The following is an 18,778-nucleotide window of genomic DNA, read 5'->3' as shown; positions in this document are numbered from 1 at the left end:
AAAAGAAAAAAAAAAGTTGGTGCCGCAATTATACATTACTGTAGGTAACTATGAGAGAAGTGTGGGTTCGTTTAAAAAAAGTGTAGGTTGGCTAATAAAAGATAGAACTGTGAGGTACTGGCCAATGGAGCTCTTGCTCTATGGTGCGTAAAAACTGAAGAAGAAGAAGAAGAAGAAGAAGAAAATCAAGTTTTAAGTTTCAATTTTTTTAGAAACATTACACATGTATATTGGAATATATACTAGATGTTTGTAAAGTTTCATGATGAAATATGATTTCATGTGATCTGCACAAAAGATATCGTAAATCAGACATGAAGTATACGTCCCAATGTATATGTGCATTTTTTTCAAAAAGAAAGTTGGTTTTGATTTTTATAAAATTTCAAGTCTATGTTGCTCGGGGGCCAAAAATTGTCATTCTACGAACATTAATTCATTATATAGCCAAGGAACACCACCCTGGCAAAAATCAAGTAAAAAACATAAAAACCCTATATGTAGCTTTGACGAATGGACCATACTCAGAACAGCATGTGAAGACCATATGGCGTATATGCGTTTACGCCTAGATCAGATATTGACGTCAGGTAAACACATAAACCATTCCAAGATCGAGATTGGACAACTCTTTTCAAGAAAAATAAGTTGTGATACACACAAATACACGCTTCAACCCATCGTAAAAGCATGACCTAAATCCACCTAGAATCACATGCGAAGAAAGACGCTAGTCAGGCCCGGCGGAGCGCGCCATTTCATCGTAGTTCCCGTTATCCTGTGCTCTATGTCTACCGTCACCTTCTTGCCAAACACCCTGTCAGGGTAATAGAACTACTCTTAGGGTTCGCATCCGCCATGGCGTCCACCTCCCCGCGTCGCTCCGGCGACTCCTCGCCGTCCTCGCCCCTCCTCTCCTCCCCCTCCTCCCCGACATCCCTCGCGACGGCTAACGGCGTCGGGCGGCTGCCGATCCTCCGCAGCGCAACGCGGTTCCTACGCCGCACGGGCAGCCGCCGCCTGATGCGTGAGCCGTCGATGGCAGTGCGGGAGACGGCGGCGGAGCACCTCGAGGAGCGCCAGGCTGACTGGGCCTACTCCAAGCCTGTCGCCGTGCTGGACGTGCTCTGGAATCTCGCTTTCGTCGCTGTGGCAGCAGCCGTTCTCGCCGCCTCCCTCACGGAGCGCCCCGCCGTCCCGCTCCGCTTCTGGCTTGCCGGTTACGTGCTGTAGTGTCTCCTTCACGTTCTATGCGTCGTCGTCGAGTACAGGCACCGTTGCCGCGCGGGTGGGGCTGGGGTGCAGCAGGATGATGCGGGAGATTGGGATTTCAAGCTCAGGTTCGTGTTTTGCTCTATTCCTTCCAAATACTAAGTGAATTTGATTACATAAATTAATCAACTACATAAATTAATTTACTGTTACAGTAATAGTATTGCCACATCAACTATCACCAGCTTTATTCTCTATTTTTTACGAAAACATTAACGCCTACACGTGTGGGCGTTTGCATCTCGGCCACACGCGTGGATCCGTGTCCATTTGTAAGCGCACGAATCTTGGCATGTTTCTAGTGCCACGTAGGATTGGGCTGGTGTGTGGTCATTCACCCGGTCGCTCACACAGCCGTTTCACCACATGGGATGGGCTGGTGTGTGGGCGTTTAGCAGTTCGCCCACACGCCATTTGTCACAGCCCTAGAATTTGATTGCAATTAGTTTCATAAACATCCTGCATCATGTCTAAATTTCTGAAACTTGAATTGAGAAAAGTGTAAGCCTCAAAAACTTAAATAAAAAAAGGCAAGAACCCTTCAGCTTGCATTCAGTGAAAGTAAAATGGCCTTCATTAATGTTTGATAATTTTGGCAAGGGTTTGTATCCAAACCAAAAATATTGAACATTTTTAAGGAATTATTTTGACACTGAATTTAAATCATTATTGTATTTGAATTTAGAATTATATTCATAATATATGGGATATATTTTCAATTAACATAGAAATGTTTTATGTGCTGTTGGAAAAGTCCATCTAGCAACATAAAATTATTCAAAGGGTTTTGTTACTGTTTTGAAATTCTTTTGAATTTGAATCAGTGGCAAAATGATTAAATAAAAAGAAAACAAAATAGAATTGTAAAACAGAGTAGAAACTCACCTGACTTACCTGCAGCCCACCTAGCCAGCCGTTACTGTGCAGCCCAGCAGCCCACCTCCCCTGCCAGTTGTCTTCCTCCTCTCGCCAGAAGGCATAGGGGAAGCAACGCACGGCGCGAGCGCGCCACGCCGCCAGCAGCTTGCCTGCCTGCCCCTCCCCGACGCGTGTGGACAAGCGCCACGCGACCCTCCCCGGCTCTCTCTCACTCTCTCTCGTCCCCATCCCTTCCCCTGGATTTCCCTCTCTCTCACGACCGAGTGCGTCCATCATCGCCGCACGCCATAGCCACGGCCACCGGCCAGCCCATGCCTCGCCAACGCGCTAGGAAGCTCCGCTACTTCGTCCTCGTCCCTCCTTGCTGAGCCACGTGACGAGGAGAGCCCCGAAGCGACGCCCGCAACATCATCTCCAACCACGGCCGGCCGAGATCGCCGCCACCGTCTCGTCGCCCCTAGGCCTTCCCCGAGCACGCTGACCTTCCCTACATCTCTGCTGTGAGCTCACGTACCGAACCCCCCTCTCCCCTTGCTCGATTGCGCCGCGTAGTCGTCGTCCCCATCGAGCCCGAGAGCCCTCCGCCTCCGGCCATGGCGCCGCCGTGGTCTGAGCCACTGTAGCCCGCATCCGCGCGCGTCACCACGCTCATCAGCTCCGCAGGAAGCCAAAACCACCGCCAGTTCCTTTCCCAGTGCACCGCAGCCGCGTCCCCGCACCCGGCCGAACTCCGGCCGCCGCTCCGCCCGTCACCGCCGCCGCTACCCTGCACCCGGCAACTCCCGCTGCCTCCTTTAGATGCGCGTGTGCGCCAGCAACCCATAGCCGCAAACCGCGCTCAAACCCGTCGACCGTAGCTCAAACCCGACGCCCTCCGCCGCACGAAATGGTCGCCGCCGGCCAAACTCCGGCGAGCCGACGTGGCACTATCATTTGCTAATCCCTGCCAGCGAGACGCCCCACAGCCACTGACAGCAGGCCCCGCGGCGAGTCAAACCCTAGTCAACGCGGGATTAGATCCGGTTAACCCCTGTGTTAGTGACATGTGGACCCCACACGCCAGGTTTGACCCCGGTCAGCTCTGTTGACCTGCTGACGTCGGCATGATGTCATGCTGGCGCAGTATTGATTTTCTGGTTTTAAAATAATCTAGGAAATTTCAGAAAATAGCCAAAACTTCTAAAATTCATAGTAATTCAACCGTAACTCCAAATTAAACAAATTATATATGAAAAATGATCAGAAAAATCCAAAGAATCTGAATATGGCATTTTCATGCATGTTTGAACAAGTTAACCTCACTGAATAGGACAAATGATGATTAGGGCAATTTATGAAATAACATTTGGAGTTGGAATTTGATCTTGTTTGAGCTCCACTTCAATTACCTTGGCTAGATATTGCATTAGATGAATTCAGTACCTTAACATGACATGTCATTCATGTGAATGTGCATTGCATTGATTGTGTTCCTTCTTTGCTAGTCGGTGGTTGTTCCCCCTCAGTAGACGTATGTTCCGACGATGAGTTGGATGACACCGATGAAGAGCTACTATCTTTAGAAGTGCCAGGCAAGCAAAAACCCCTTGTTCATCCCGATATAATCCCACTCTCTCGCTCCTGCTCTCTTTTACTGCATTAGGACAACAACGTTTCAACTGTTACATGCTGCGGTAGCTGAACCCCTTTCCTCTGCATGACCTGTCATTGCCATAGTAAATAGATGAAACCCACTAGCATAAGTAGGAGTTTTTTGAGCCCTGATGTGCCTACTCATTCATGCTTGTTGTCATGCCTGCTACTGCTTAGAGTTGAGTCCGGTCTGATTCATCCGGAATAATTGGAACGTGGTGAACATGTCCTACCATTGAGAGCTAAGTGTGTGAACACGATTTGGTAAAGGTAGCGGTGAGAGGCCATGTAGGAGTACCTGGTGGGTTGTCTCATTGCAGCCGTTCTCAGGAACTGAGCATTTACTACCACACATTGGGTTCCGGTAACTCGGGCCCTCTCGGCTTATTAATCAACTTGATCTCTGTCCAGGAGTTGCAACTAGTTTCTGGTGTTTGTAGGTAGTGTTAGTAGTCTACCAAGTGGCACCCGGTACAGGTGGGCTTGGGACAGACTAGGCACAGTGGCACGGTGTACCAAGTGGTACCCGGATGGTGGGCTTGGGAACCCTGCACACATCGTTTGTGGCCGTGAGCGACACCCCGGCCGGATCTCCTTGCGGATGGAACCCGAATAGGCGATAAACCTGGACTAGAGACTTGTTGGTTAGTCAGGTCGTGGCCGACTCCCTCGCCCGGCTTCCGCTTGAAGGTTGCCGAGGTACATGACGTGTACAGGGCGATAAGTGGCGAGAGCGTGTGTGAAGAAGTACACCCCTGCAGGGTTATCATTATCTATTCGAATAGCCGGATTCCTCGGATATGGAAACTTGGACCCCTTGCATAGTTCATAGACAAGTGAAAGTGGATACTCTAAAATGCGCAAGATAAGTGTGAGTGCTATGGATGGCGTTCTCGCAGGGAGACGGGAGCGGATCCATAGTGGTGTATTGGTATGGTGAATTTGTGGACTCGTGTGCGCCACCTCAAAGAGTTACTTGCAGTCGTAGTTCAGGATAGCCACCGAGTCAAAGCTGGCCTGCTGCAGTTAAACTCCACCACCCCCTTTGTTGATACCGATGCATATGTAGTTAGTTCTGATGTAAGTCTTGCTGGGTACATTTGTACTCACGTTTGCTTAATTTATGTTTTGCAGAGAGACTTCAGTCCCGCTAGTAGTTCCGCTTGGACTTCGACGTTTAGCTCGTTACCTCAGCTACGATCTTGTACCTTGGGAGGGTCTTTAGACAGTCAGGCTTCTCAGCCTTTTTCATTTGTAGATGTCTGTACTCAGACATGTTAAGCTTCCGCATGTATTTTGACTTGTATGCTCTGAATGTTGGGTCATGAGACCCATGTTTGTAATATCTCGCTCTTCGGAGCCTAATGAGTCGTAGAGTTATGTTGTGATGCCATGCTGTATTTACACATATCGAGCATATTGTGTGTATGATTGAAATGCTTGTTATGTGTGGGATCCGACAACCTAGTTGTTTATCCTCGGTAGCCTCTCTTATGGGGAAATGTAGTCTTGTGCTTCCATGAGCCATAGTAGTCCGCTACAGCCCGGTTCACCAGAGTCCTGCTAGCCCAGCACTACTGCTCAGGACGCTTGACTGGCCGGCATGTGTTTCACTTCGTTCCTGTGTCTGTCCCTTCGGGGAAATGTCACGCGGTGACATCCGGAGTCCTGCCTAGCCTGCTACAGCCCGGATTCACACGCTGCTGACCGACATGCTCGATGTGATACATGTATGCCTGTCCCCATAGGTTGGTGCCGCTTTGGGTTCACGACTAGCCATGTCGGCCCGGGTTCTCTATCATATGGATGCTAGCGACACTATCATATACGTGAGCCAAAATACGCAAATGGTCCCGGGCCATAGTAAGGCGACAACCGTGGGAATACCGTGCGTGAGGCCGCAAAGCGATATGAGGTGTTACATGCTAGATCGATGTGACTTGGAATCGGAGTCCTGACAACTTTCCTATCAGAGCCTGACTGCCTGTAGGATTACCAAGCCAAACTGGTCGAAGTTGAGTCTAGAAATGCTTTAGTTATATAAGGGAATTGATTGTGGAAGGGAACGTAAGGCTCTTTTTACTTCTTATACCCCATGGCCTTCTGATCTGAGTCAACCTCTTCTCTTCTACGGGGATTAAGAACTAGGCCTGCTCATCTATCTATCAGGATGACGAGTTACTATGATAGAGACTTATAGGATTGATGGATTTAAGCCTCAGTTCAGTTCCTACTACTTTCGTGTGTTCATAGTTGGTCTCGGAACCTTGATATTGTGCTTCTGAGTGGTTATGCCACAAATTTGCAGGATGTCTCAAAACTTTTTGAGCATTTACAGCCGTTATGCTGTCCGAGTCATCCCAGGTTTCCAAACAATCTGATGCATTTGCAAAATCCTTTCCCTCTGGTTTTCGATGTTCCTCTAGGCCAGGTTAATCATACTAATTGTAAGTTGAGGTATTCTATTGGCTCAACATATATGTTGGAATTATTATTATGACCCTAGATGTCTTAGAGTGCCACCTACTAATCGAACCATGTTTTGCGTTTCCAGTGTGATGATTCTGGCCGATATTCTTGAAAGCATCCCGTGATGCCATTTAGTTAGTAGGCATTCTATTCCTGGGTTTTGAACACGAGACTCACCCTACTTGCTTCATGTTGATAGTGTTTGCTAGTTCCTTAGGACATTAGTAAACCTTGTGATAGACCTCGAGGTTCGTGGTACATCATTCTTCCAGTACCATGAACCAATATGGCAGAAGTTCTTGAACCAAAGATGACGACCAGAGCTCTTGATGAGTTCTCGTTTCTATATTGTGACTCTGCCAGTTCTACCCTTCTGCATGGGTTATCCGGAAGAATTATGTTGAACTCGTTCGACATGCTAGTCTATGCATCTACAACTCAGAAAGATATATGTTCCTTTGAGTTGTCCCTCTTTAGCTGTTATCTGACCTTCGTCTGTTAATTGTTGATCAAGAGTAATTGTGCATCCGTGTTATCGATGCTTATTATTCTTGTGGTCCGTCAAGCCATCCTATTCCAGAATGACTAGGAGAAACAAACTCCAGAACCTCATCCATACCTAGGATTGGGTCAAAACAATTGTATTTCGTAGATCAAAATGCCAATCCAGCTTTTGCTTTGCTCTACCTTGGAGTGTTACCATCTTTATGTCAGGAGTGTCATGAGAATTGCACCACCTCTTATGAATTCTTGACGCAGTAATACTTCTTGCCATCATTGTTCATTCCTCGGTTCCGTGTTATTGTAACCGGAGTGCCGACAAGTGTACTGTGATGTGCGAAATCAATACTCCTAGCAACTCCGTTGCTTGGTAGTTAATGGACAATACTCTCATTCTTAGCGAGTTGGTTATTGAATCATCATCCTAAGATTGATCGTGCTACCTAGTCCTTATTTCCGGTGCACTCTTCGTTCTTTGTGTTAGGATTGAATCCCTTGCTCTTATGATCATGTCATCTTGCCTTGAGAAGCAGGATTGTTCCCGAGCTTAATAACATATCGGTGGTTCATGATTTTCTGAATGTCTTCTCGGAAGTGTTGCCAGGTTGTCACCTGACCGCTATGTTGAGTTCGTGATCAAGTTGGTTTTCTTATAAGCCACCCTTCTCCAAGAACCTGTGTAGGATATCCTTGAGCTAGTTGGTTGAGCTAGAGAACAACTTGGAGAGTTGGAAGATGAAAGCTTGTCCTGCTTAGTTCATCTCCAAAGGGCTATCCTTGTGTGTTGTGTGTGTGTTGAAGAAAGATGATATCTTCATCGATTGGTCCTCATGATCAGTTGTTGGATCTATCTGTCTTGTCAAAACTTTGACTTGAGTATGGGCTATCCTCAAGTCAAATCAAAACCAACGATGTTCATAATGTTGTCTTACTCATTGTTCATCCCTCGAGCATACACTATTACATCTTTTGGTCTGACCAATGCTATCACCGTGTTCACATGATGGTGGAAGTCCAGTGATATGGAAATTCCGATGAGTTGCTATTGGGCCCATCAGCAGCATCTTGTCTCCCCCATGATTCGTGTTAAACATTAAGCTAGTGTTGGAAACTTTGTAAACAATGCCTTCATGTTCCGTTCATGAAGCATATGTTTGGATGAAAGAAGTGACTTCCTCTCATTCATGTACATTCGATGCAAGTTGCCGCTGTGAATTTGAGAGAGTTAGTTTTGCTTCCTTTGGAATCGTCCCAAGTCAGTCATGCATGTGTAAGGTATACTATGGTTTGGTAGATTAATTACCTCCACTCCATATGAATTCCGTAGCCCACCAAGCCACTGATTGACTTGTTCTAGGTAAAGAAGTCTAATTTAAGTGCACAGGACTTCGATATCCTTGATGATGGTTCCCAACAAGGACTCGGTAGTGTTTCATTGTAAGACCACCATGTGGTCATGCTTGTCTGGGACAGCGTGTTCACGTGTGTTTAACAGAACCAGCTCATGTTTTGGAGATTACTACCATAGTCCATTTCCTGAGAATCTCGCAATGTCATCTCGTCAATTTGTGTTGCAAACTTTCATTGTCTTTCTAGACTTGATGAGTCTGGGATATCGTGTTACCAACCAGATCTGAATCTCGGGCAGATATGATGGTTGGAATTTTTCCAAGATCTTTGATGTAGGCCCCGACAAGGCTGATGTTCTGGCCGACCCACCTAGCCGGAAGGTCTATCATTGTAGTAACTTGATTGAGTTATTTAACCATCTTCTCCATGAGGATTTAGTGCAACTTATTCTAGGAGTTGTTCCTTGGGGGTTCTTGTGATCTTAGTTTCTTCAGTTATTCTATAATTACTCAAAAGTGGAATCACTTTGAGTTTTTCTCCAGTTACTAGAATCATTCCCAGCATTTGCATTTTGTTCCCAGCTTGCACCCGCCTTTGTGCCATTTTACTATGGTCTGCCTTCTCGGTAATTTTTAATTTAGGATCATCCTCAAAAGTGGGCTTACCCTAGACCCTATACTTTTTCGATGATAAGAAGAAATCATCCATTGTGTTGTCTTCAACAAGGTAGTCCACATCATCCATTCTAGTATGAGTATGCCATTTCTTCAAGCTCCTTCACGCGATCATTTGTGATTGCCTCAGGCTGGTGAGAAGGGTTTCAATGATCTCTGAATCAAAAGTAATTCTTTTTGCCAGTTAAGGTAATATTTCTGTGAGTCACCTTCTTTAAGATGTCCCGTTATGGTATCATGGCAATTATCTCCTTGCTACTTTCAAACCATGCACCATCATCTTAAGCATGGAATTGTTGCCTACCAAATTTGAACCTTTATCATCCGCTTCTTTCCATCACCCCTGATGCGTGTTTCGTGTCTCCGCTCAAGAGATGTTTTATATCTCACTCCATGAGTTGATCTTGAGTGCTCGATCCTCGAGGAGATCGATTCCTGTAGAATTTCTTTCTGGCGTCATCATGCTGGATGAAGATCCCGAAAGCAAAGACGTTAAGATCAAGATGATGCAAATGAATCAACATCCTCGGGAAGGGCAGTTGGATCGAGAAGACTGCGATAGTTTTTTGACCCCCCCTTCCTTCTTACCTCACGTCTCGAATCTCGGGCTGAGATTCTTGTTTAGTGGGGGTGAGTTGTCACAGCCCTAGAATTTGATTGCAATTAGTTTCATAAGCATCCTGCATCATGTCTAAATTTCTGAAACTTGAATTGAGGAAAGTGGAAGCCTCAAAAACTTAAATAAAAAAAGGGCAAGAACCCTTAAGCTTGCATTCAGTGAAACCAAAATGGCCTTCATTAATGTTTGATAATTTTGGCAAGGGTTTGTATCCAAACCAAAAATATTGAACATTTTTAAGGAATTATTTTGGCACTGAATTTAAATCATTATTGTATTTGAATTTGGAATTATATTCATAATATATGGGATATATTTTCAATTAACTTTGAAATGTTTTATGTGCTGTTGGAAAAGTCCATCTAGGAACATAAAATTATTCAAAGGGTTTTGTCACTGTTTTGAAATTCTTTTGAATTTGAATCAGTGGCAAAATGATTAAATAAAAAGAAAACAAAACAGAATTATAAAACAGAGTAGAAACTCACCTGACTTACCTGCAACCCACCTAGCCGGCCGTTACTATGCAGCCCAGCAGCCCACCTCCCCTGCCAGTTGTCGTCCTCCTCTCGCCAGAAGGCAGAGGGGAAGCAACGCACGGCGCGAGCGCGCCACGCCGACAGCAGCTCGCCTGCCTGCCCCTCCCTGACGCGTGTGGACGAGCGCCACGCAACCCTCCCCGGCTCTCTCTCACTCTCTCTCGTCCCCATCCCTTCCCCTGGATTTCCCTCTCTCTCACGCCCGAGCGCGTCCATCGTCGCCGCACGCCATAGCCATGGCCACCGGCCACCCCACGCCTCGCCAACGCGCTAGGAAGCTCCGCTACTTCGTCCTCGTCCCTCCTTGCTGAGCCACGCGATGAGGAGAGCCCCGAAGTGACGCCCGCAACATCATCTCCAACCATGGCCGGCCGAGATCGCCATCGTCGTCTCGTCGCCCCTAGGCCTTCCCCGAGTACGCTGACCTTCCTTACGTCTCCGCTGTGAGCTCACGTACCGAACCCCCCTCTCCCCTTGCTCGATTGCGCTGCGTGTCATCGTCCACATCGAGCCCGAGAGCCCTCCGCCTCCGGCCATGGCGCCGCCATGGTCTGAGCCACCGTAGCCCGCATCCGCGCGCGTCACCATGCTCATCAGCTCCACAGGAAGCCAAAACCACCGCCAGTTCCTTTCCCAGTGTACCGCAGCCGCGTCCCCGCACCCTGCCGAACTCCGGCTGCCGCTCCACCCGTCGCCGCTGCCGCTACCCTGCACCCGGCAACTCCCGCTGCCTCCTTTAGATGCGCGCGTGCGCCAGCAACCCATAGCCGCAAACCGCGCTCGAAACTGTCGACCGTAGCTCAAACCCGACGCCCTCCGCCGCGCGAAATGGTCGTCGCCGGCCAAACTCCGGCGAGCCGACGTAGCACTATCATTAGTGCTAATCCCTGCCAGCTAGACGCCCCACAGCCACTGACAGCAGGCCCCACGGCGAGTCAAACCCCAGTCAACGCGGGATTAGACCCGGTTAACCCCTATGTTAGTGACATGTGGACCCCACACGCCAGTTTGACCCCGGTCAGCTCTGTTGACCTGCTGACGTCAGCATGATGTCATGCTGGTGCAGTATTGATTTTCTGGTTTTAAAATAATCCAGGAAATTTGAGAAAATAGCCAAAACTTCTAAAATTCATAGTAATACAATCATAACTCCAAATTAAACAAATTATATATGAAACATGATCAGAAAAATCCAAAGAATCTGAATATGGCATTTTCATGCATGTTTGAACAAGTTAACCTCACTGCATAGGACAAATGATGATTAGGGCAATTTATGAAATAACATTTGGAGTTGGAATTTGATCTTGTTTGAGCTCCACTTCAATTAACTTGGCTAGATATTGCATTAGGTGAATTCAGTACCTTAACATGACATGTCATTCATGTGAATGTGCATTGCATTGATTGTGTTCCTTCTTTGCTAATCGGTGGTTGTTCCCCCTCAGTAGACGTATGTTCCGACGATGAGTTTGATGACACCGATGAAGAGCTACTATCTTCAGAAGTGCCTGGCAAGAAAAACCCCCTTGTTCATCCCGATATAATCCCACTCCCTCGCTCCTGCTCTCTTTTACTGCATTAGGACAACAACATTTCAACTATTACATGCTGCAGTAGCTGAACCCCTTTCCTCTGCATGACCTGTCATTGCCATAGTAAATAGATGAAACCCACTAGCATAAGTAGGAGTTTTTTGAGCCCTGATGTGCCTACTCATTCATGCTTGTTGTCATGCCTGCTACTGCTTAGAGTTGAGTCCGGTCTGATTCATCCGGAATGAATTAGAACGTGGTGAACATGTCCTACCATTGAGAGCTAAGTGTGTGAACACGATTTGGTAAAGGTAGCGGTGAGAGGCCATGTAGGAGTACCTGGTGGGTTGTCTCATTGCAGCCGTTCTCAGGAACTAAGCATTTACTACCACACATTGGGTTCCGGTAACTCGGCCCCTCTCGGCTTATTAATCAACTTGATCTCTGTCCAGGAGTTGCAACTAGTTTCTAGTGTTTGTAGGTAGTGTTAGTAGTCTACCAAGTGGCACCCGGTACAGGTGGGCTTGGGACAGACTAGGCACAGTGGCACGGTGTACCAAGTGGTACCCGGATGGTGGGCTTGGGAACCCTACACACATCGTTTGTGGCCGTGAGCGACACCCCGGCTGGATCTCCTTGCGGATGGAACCCGAATAGGCGATAAACCTGGACTAGAGACTTGTTGGTTAGTTAGGTCGTGGCCGACTCCCTCGCCCGGCTTCCGCTTGAAGGTTGCCGAGGTACATGACGTGTACAGGGCGATAAGTGGCGAGAGCGTGTGTGAAGAAGTACACCCCTGCAGGGTTATCATTATCTATTCGAATAGCCGGATTCCTCAGATATGGAAAAATGGACCCCTTGCATAGTTCATAGACAAGCAAAAGTGGATACTCTAAAATGCGCAAGATAAGTGTGAGTGCTATGGATGGCGTTCTCACAGGGAGACGGGAGCGGATCCATAGTGGTGTATTGGTATGGTGAATTTGTGGACTCGTGTGCGCCACCTCAAAGAGTTACTTGCAGTCGTAGTTCAGGATAGCCACCGAGTCAAAGCTGGCCTGCTGCAGTTAAAATCCACCACCCCCTTTGTTGATATCGATGCATATGTAGTTAGTTCTGATGTATGTTTTGCTAGGTACATTTGTACTCACGTTTGCTTATTTTATGTTTTGCAGAGAGACTTCAGTCCCGCTAGTAGTTCCGCTTGGACTTCGACGTTTAGCTCGTTACCTCAGCTACGATCTTGTACCTTGGGAGGGTCTTTTAGACAGTTAGGCTTCTCAGCCTTTTCCATTTGTAGATGTCTGTACTCAAACATGTTAAGCTTCCGCATGTGTTTTGACTTGTATGCTCTGAATGTTGGGTCATGAGACCCATGTTTGTAATATCTCGCTCTTCGGAGCCTAATGAATAAATACTTGAGTCGTAGAGTTATGTTGTGATGCCATGTTGTATTTACACATATCGAGCATATTGTGTGTATGATTGAAATGCTTTGTATGTGTGGGATCCGACAACCTAGTTGTTTGTCCTCGGTAGCCTCTCTTATGGGGAACTGTAGTCTTGTGCTTCCATGAGACATAGTAGTCCGCTACAGCCCGGTTCACCGGAGTCCTGCTAGCCCAGCACTACTGCTCAGGACACTTGACTGGCCGGCATGTGTTTCACTTTGTTCCTGTGTCTGTCCCTTCGGGGAAATGTCACGCGGTGACATCCGGAGTCCTTCCTAGCCTGCTACAGCCCGGATTCACACGCTGCTGACCGACATGCTCGATGTGATACATGTATGCCTGTCCCCATAGGTTGGTGCCGCTTTGGGTTCACGACTAGCCATGTCGGCCCGGGTTCTCTGTCATATGGATGCTAGCGACACTATCATATACGTGAGCCAAAAGACACAAACGGTCCCGGGCCATAGTAAGGCGACAACTGTGGGAATACCGTGCGTGAGGCCGCAAAGCGATATGAGGCGTTACATGCTAGATCGATGTGACTTGGAATCGGAGTCCTGACACCACTTTCCACTCACGCACAAGGGCTGGTGTGTGGGCATTTGCCATCTTGCCCACACACCTGTCTCATCTCCCACACCCAAGTTTCCACTCGCCATGTGTTTTGCAGTGTACATGGCAACTGCCCTAATGTGCTTTATAAGCAGGTGGCAACTCTTTTTTTACCCGAACATGTTAGTTGCCATGTATTTTGCAGGGTACACGACAACTGCCCTAGTGTGTGCTTGTAAGAAGATGACAACTCTCTCTTTTTTACCCAAAGATGTTGTTTTGCCATGTCTTTTTGTAGCGCTACACGGCAACTGCCTAGTGTTAGTAGGTGGCAACTCCTAAGGTTTTCAAATCATGGCAACTGTAGTAAAACCAGACCATACATGGCAACTGCATAGTGTTAGTAGGTGGCAAACCCCTAACGTTTTCAAATCATGGCAACTATAGTAAACCAGACCATACATGGCAACAGCCGCAGTTTCCCAAAAATGACATCTGGAACTTTTGACATGAGATGGCAACTTCAGTTGAGCAACCATGGCAACCGTAGTTGTCCGACATGGCAACTGTAGTTCAGCGACATGGCAACTGCAGTTAAACGAACATGGACGAGGGTCTGGACCATGGCCATTATGGGCGTGCGGTGACTGTCACGCGGGACGTGCGGGACCACGAGGTACGAGGCCTGACGTACGGGGCATGTGGGCGTTATCTATTTCGCCCACACGCACGCGTGTGAGAGGGATCGGGAGGGAAAAAAGAGGTGTGTGGGAATTACTTGTTTTTGCCCACACGTAGGTGTGTGGGCTGTTCCTCTTATACATCACACAAAATGAGTGGGCAGACCCCCTAACACCCACACGTGTGGCACTTATCGGCGTTCTTTTTTTATCTCCAGCTTTAGATTGTTCTGTCTGCTCTCAGTGCTTTATGTGGCCTAGTAGGCACATTCCGTGTAATATTCTTGGAAATTATACTTATTTTGATTTCTTTTAAGAAATATAAGAGAGCAGACTAGTCAACATCAAGCAAAGCCTATTTTTGCAGGTTTTAGTAGTGAGCCTGTTTGGTAACCTTTGGGAAGGGGAATGGTAGTTTGCACAAGGGAGTTCGTCGAGGTATTAGGCGTGGGAAGTACAATTTTACTCACATTCCCTTGTTTGGTATGATGAGAATTAGTTCAGGATGAAGACCTCCCCATGAATTAACGGGGTTCCCCCATGGAAACAAATCGGTGGGAGTTGGCACCCTCAACTCCCATTCTCCTTCCCAGTTAAACTCCCCTTCCCTCTAAACAAGTAGTGGATCTTTTGCCCTCTTACCCCTCAACTCCCATTCTTCATCTCTAATTCCCACAAGCCAAACACATTAGTGCTTTTGTGCGCGTCCATTGATATTTGTCCATCTTCCAATGAATTGTTGGTCATGGATGAGGTATAGGTGAAATGTCAATTGAATGGCTTGAAGGTATTATAGGGTGGTCGACTAGATGTCCAGCTATTCATTCTTTGATAAGGTTTTGCAATATTGAATTTGCATGGCTTGTTCTTTGGTTAGCAAACTACCCATGGGATGAGGGCAAAGACTAGTTTTGGTGCATAGTTTAAATCATCGGAAATAGCGGGGTTATCTTGAGGGTCATTTATGGTAGAAAAGGTGGCATGTAAAACGGAACCAGAAAAATGGCTTACTAGTGTAGTTTTTTGCCGTGGGCGTAGTTTCAGTGACCAGTTCACTTGTCTGCCAATCCTTATCATTTTCAGGACCATTTCGAACGTGATCCCTATGTTAGATGATGAATATGTGCTCACTCTTCTATTCCATTTGTCAAGGTTCAGTTGCTTGTGATTAGCACTTGGTTGCAATCTGATCACTAAAATAGATTATTGATCGAAGTATCATCCATGATGGATTGCACAAATGTAGATAGGATTTTTTAGCCTCCTTCCTGAGTTGGTTGTTTGAGATTGTTAAATATGGAATTATGGTTGAACCATGTGAATGGATTCTTTGAAACATGTCCAATGCTAAAATGTGTATCATTTAATTGTTACCGTCATTGTATTCATTTTACCTGTATTGTTTGTTTCCATGTTCTTTAGATAAACATTTGTTTATTTTCTATAATTCTGCACTATGAGCTAGTTACTTTAATGCTTAATTATTTTACCATTCTACGCATAGCTTATGAGCTAGATTACTTTGTCCAGTACTGTCAAGCACTTGGAGTCTGGAAACACGATGTTTTCCTTCATATGGTGGATCATTGGATTCTATTGGGTATCTGCAGGTGGTCATGCTTTTTCACAAGATGCTCCTCTACTTTACTGGTATGTCTCAAGTAGTCTTGGCATCTGAATGATGCCATGCTTCTTAACATTTGTGCTTGTTTTCTAACATAGCTTTTTTGTTGCAGGCTCTCAATTGTGTTTTTGGCATTTGATGTTTTCTTTGTGGTATTCTGTGTTGCCCTTGCTTGTTTGATTGGCATTGCTGTCTGTTGCTGCCTACCTTGCATTATTGCCATCTTGTATGCTATAACTGATCAGGTATGCTAGTTCCTGTGGTTCTATAAATATATCCTTTGAGAGAGTTGTAATTAAGATCTGGGTGTGAGTGCTTCGTCTTCTAGATCTGTTAGTTTCTGCCAAATACAGTGGCTAATGCTCTGTTTGGATAATATAGATAGCCAGACACTTAGACATACTCCCTCCGGTCCTTTTTACTCTGCATATTAGAATTCTCTAAAGTCAAACTTCACAAAGTTTGATCGTATTTATATGAAAAAATATCAACATCTGCCATGCTAAAGTTATACAATATGATACTTTAAGTCATGACACATCTATTGATATTGATTTTAGATTGTGAATGTTGATACTTTTTTCTATAAAGTTGGTTAACTTTATGAGGCTTGACTTCAGTCAAATCTTATATGCGAACTAAAAAGGACCGGAGGGAGTACCTTAATTACAGTATATTGACTGTCATCTGTTTTCTTTGCCTATGGTTGATTTATTGTGTTTGTAATTCATAAGGAAGCAATACCTTGTCGCATGGCGTTATAACAAACCTTAAATAGAGGACCCTGATAAGTGCCACACGTGTGGCACGAAGCAATCCCGCCCTGACGTTTTTTGATGCCAAGTTTAGTGACAAGAAGAGGATGGCAACTTTAGTTGTGAAGCTTGGCAACTTTCTGTTTGGATGGCAAGTTTCAATTTTTTTAGGTTTTTTTTCGGATGGCAACTTTAGTGTAAAAAATGTCAGGGCGGTGTTACTTCGTGCCACACGTGTGGTACTTATCCTTTGGGTAAACAGAAGCACTAGCCAATTTTAATATAATATGTTACATATGAACTGATGTTTTCAATTCTTTTCTAATAGCTTTATTCGTTCCATGCTACAATTATAATGGTTTACTACTATTTATAAATGATCCATGCTAAATGAGGGGGGAGGAGGGGGTGGGCGGTGATTTCACTGGGTATTCCATTTTACAAAGATGCAAGGAAAGTGACCACCTCTTTGGTACTGAAACTATGGCTTGTGTCACCTTAAGCAGGAAGAAGCATCCGAGGAGGATATTAATAGCCTGTCCAAATACATGTTTCGGACAATGGGTGATGTAGACAAGCAGGTTGCTGGGATTGCAGCACCTGTTTGTGGAGTAATGACAGAGTGTGGCACCGACCCTCCCATTGAGCACATTCTTTTAGCTGAGGATGCTGTAAGTTCTTGAATAGATTTTTTTTAATATAATTTATCAATCTTATTGCTATTCTCATCCTAATTTACTCATGATCCATGGTCACATCATAACATACTAGAAATGCCTTTCAGAAATAAGTTTGTCACAAGGATTTTAGGATATTTTCAGTAAACTGATCCTGTATTCCCTCCAGTCATTACAGAATGGCTATTACTTTTTAATGTCAATGTCAATATGGTTATTGCTAGTATTGTGGAAATATTTTCATGATTAATTTACTCATCATATTATAGGCAACAACTTGGGTTCCAAGTTAACAGTTTTTTTAGGCTTGCATGAATATATCCATCCAATGGCCCTTAATCTGCCCAGAGCTATAACTAACATGGTAGTTTTTTCAGTTAGAGGAGGCTATGCAATTAAGTACTAGAATGGTAATGATAAACAGTACAAAAGGGGACACACAGCCCACACACGCCAGAACGGTGCCACCGTAGACCATACACATGCTACAGACACTAGGAAAATATTGGAAACCCCATCGAGCAACTTAACGTGGGCACACCCTGGCCCACTCAAATCTGCCAAACACCAAACTGTCATTATAATATGTCCCGATCAACATTTATACTTGTCAATACATGAGTGCAGCATCTGCCTATGCCCGTATGAAGATGGTGTTGAGCTGCAAGAACTCCCTTGTAATCATCATTTTCCACTGCACCTGCATAGAGAAGTGGCTTCTCATAAACGCGACATATCTGTTGTGCAAGTTTAACATCGTCAAGTGCAACCTTGGTAGCGAAGAGGTTTAGGCAGCACTAGCCAGAAGGCCTCTTGATACTTTCCCTTCCAGCGGTATCTCCCATAAAGTGATTTCCATGTTTTTCCTGTAGCATATCATTATTGATAGACGCAAAGATGTCCCTTCTTTCGATGAGATGGTGGTTATTGTTTTTGGTGGAGTAGACTTTAACGATCCACTACGAACGTGTGACGACGTCGCGTCTTAGTAATCGCTAAACCAACTCTGAGAGGTTATTGACCGTGCTGGAACACGATCAACCTCCATGAGGGTCTTTCCTGCATGCAAACAAAGAACAAGTAAGAAACTAAAATTGCAATCTGGATATTACGAATATAAAAGGAAATCTTTATTAATAAAGGTAAGGTACTGTGACGTTTTGGTCTGGTCGTTGAACAGAAACGAAGTACGCGAAGTTGCAGTTATGATGAACTTTTAATCTAAACAAAACACGAAGTCTAAATGATGCCCTAAGGGCTGTATATATGGAGGATGAGGGGGAATTTCGTGGCCCTTGAAGGAGGGGTCCGAAATCAACCCTAACTCTTGTTCCCCACATGTACAGACTCTAAAAATAGCCTATACCAAAGTATTTTGAAATTACATGGGCCTAGCCCAATAATAAGGCGACGCAACACCTTAGCCTCTAGACGAAATTTAGGAAATGACATCTTGTATATTCCATTCAAACCTTCATTCACTCATTATGATGGCTTTAAAGTCCTGAAATCATCACTTGAACTTTCATTCTTATTCGCCTTGCGCATCCATTATCTTCATGCTTGAAC

At 45.5% G+C, this 18,778-nt stretch overlaps 1 pseudogene; it reads left to right on the top strand.

The window, feature by feature from the left end:
* The first annotated feature begins 858 nt into the window (after positions 1-858).
* LOC125541241 lies at positions 859-18,000 on the top strand (annotated as a pseudogene).
* The last annotated feature ends 778 nt before the right edge of the window (positions 18,001-18,778 follow it).

Source organism: Triticum urartu, chromosome 2, assembly GCF_003073215.2.
Source record: "Triticum urartu cultivar G1812 chromosome 2, Tu2.1, whole genome shotgun sequence".
Taxonomy (NCBI): Eukaryota; Viridiplantae; Streptophyta; class Magnoliopsida; order Poales; family Poaceae; genus Triticum; species Triticum urartu.
This window is presented reverse-complemented; position numbering and strand designations above follow the sequence as displayed.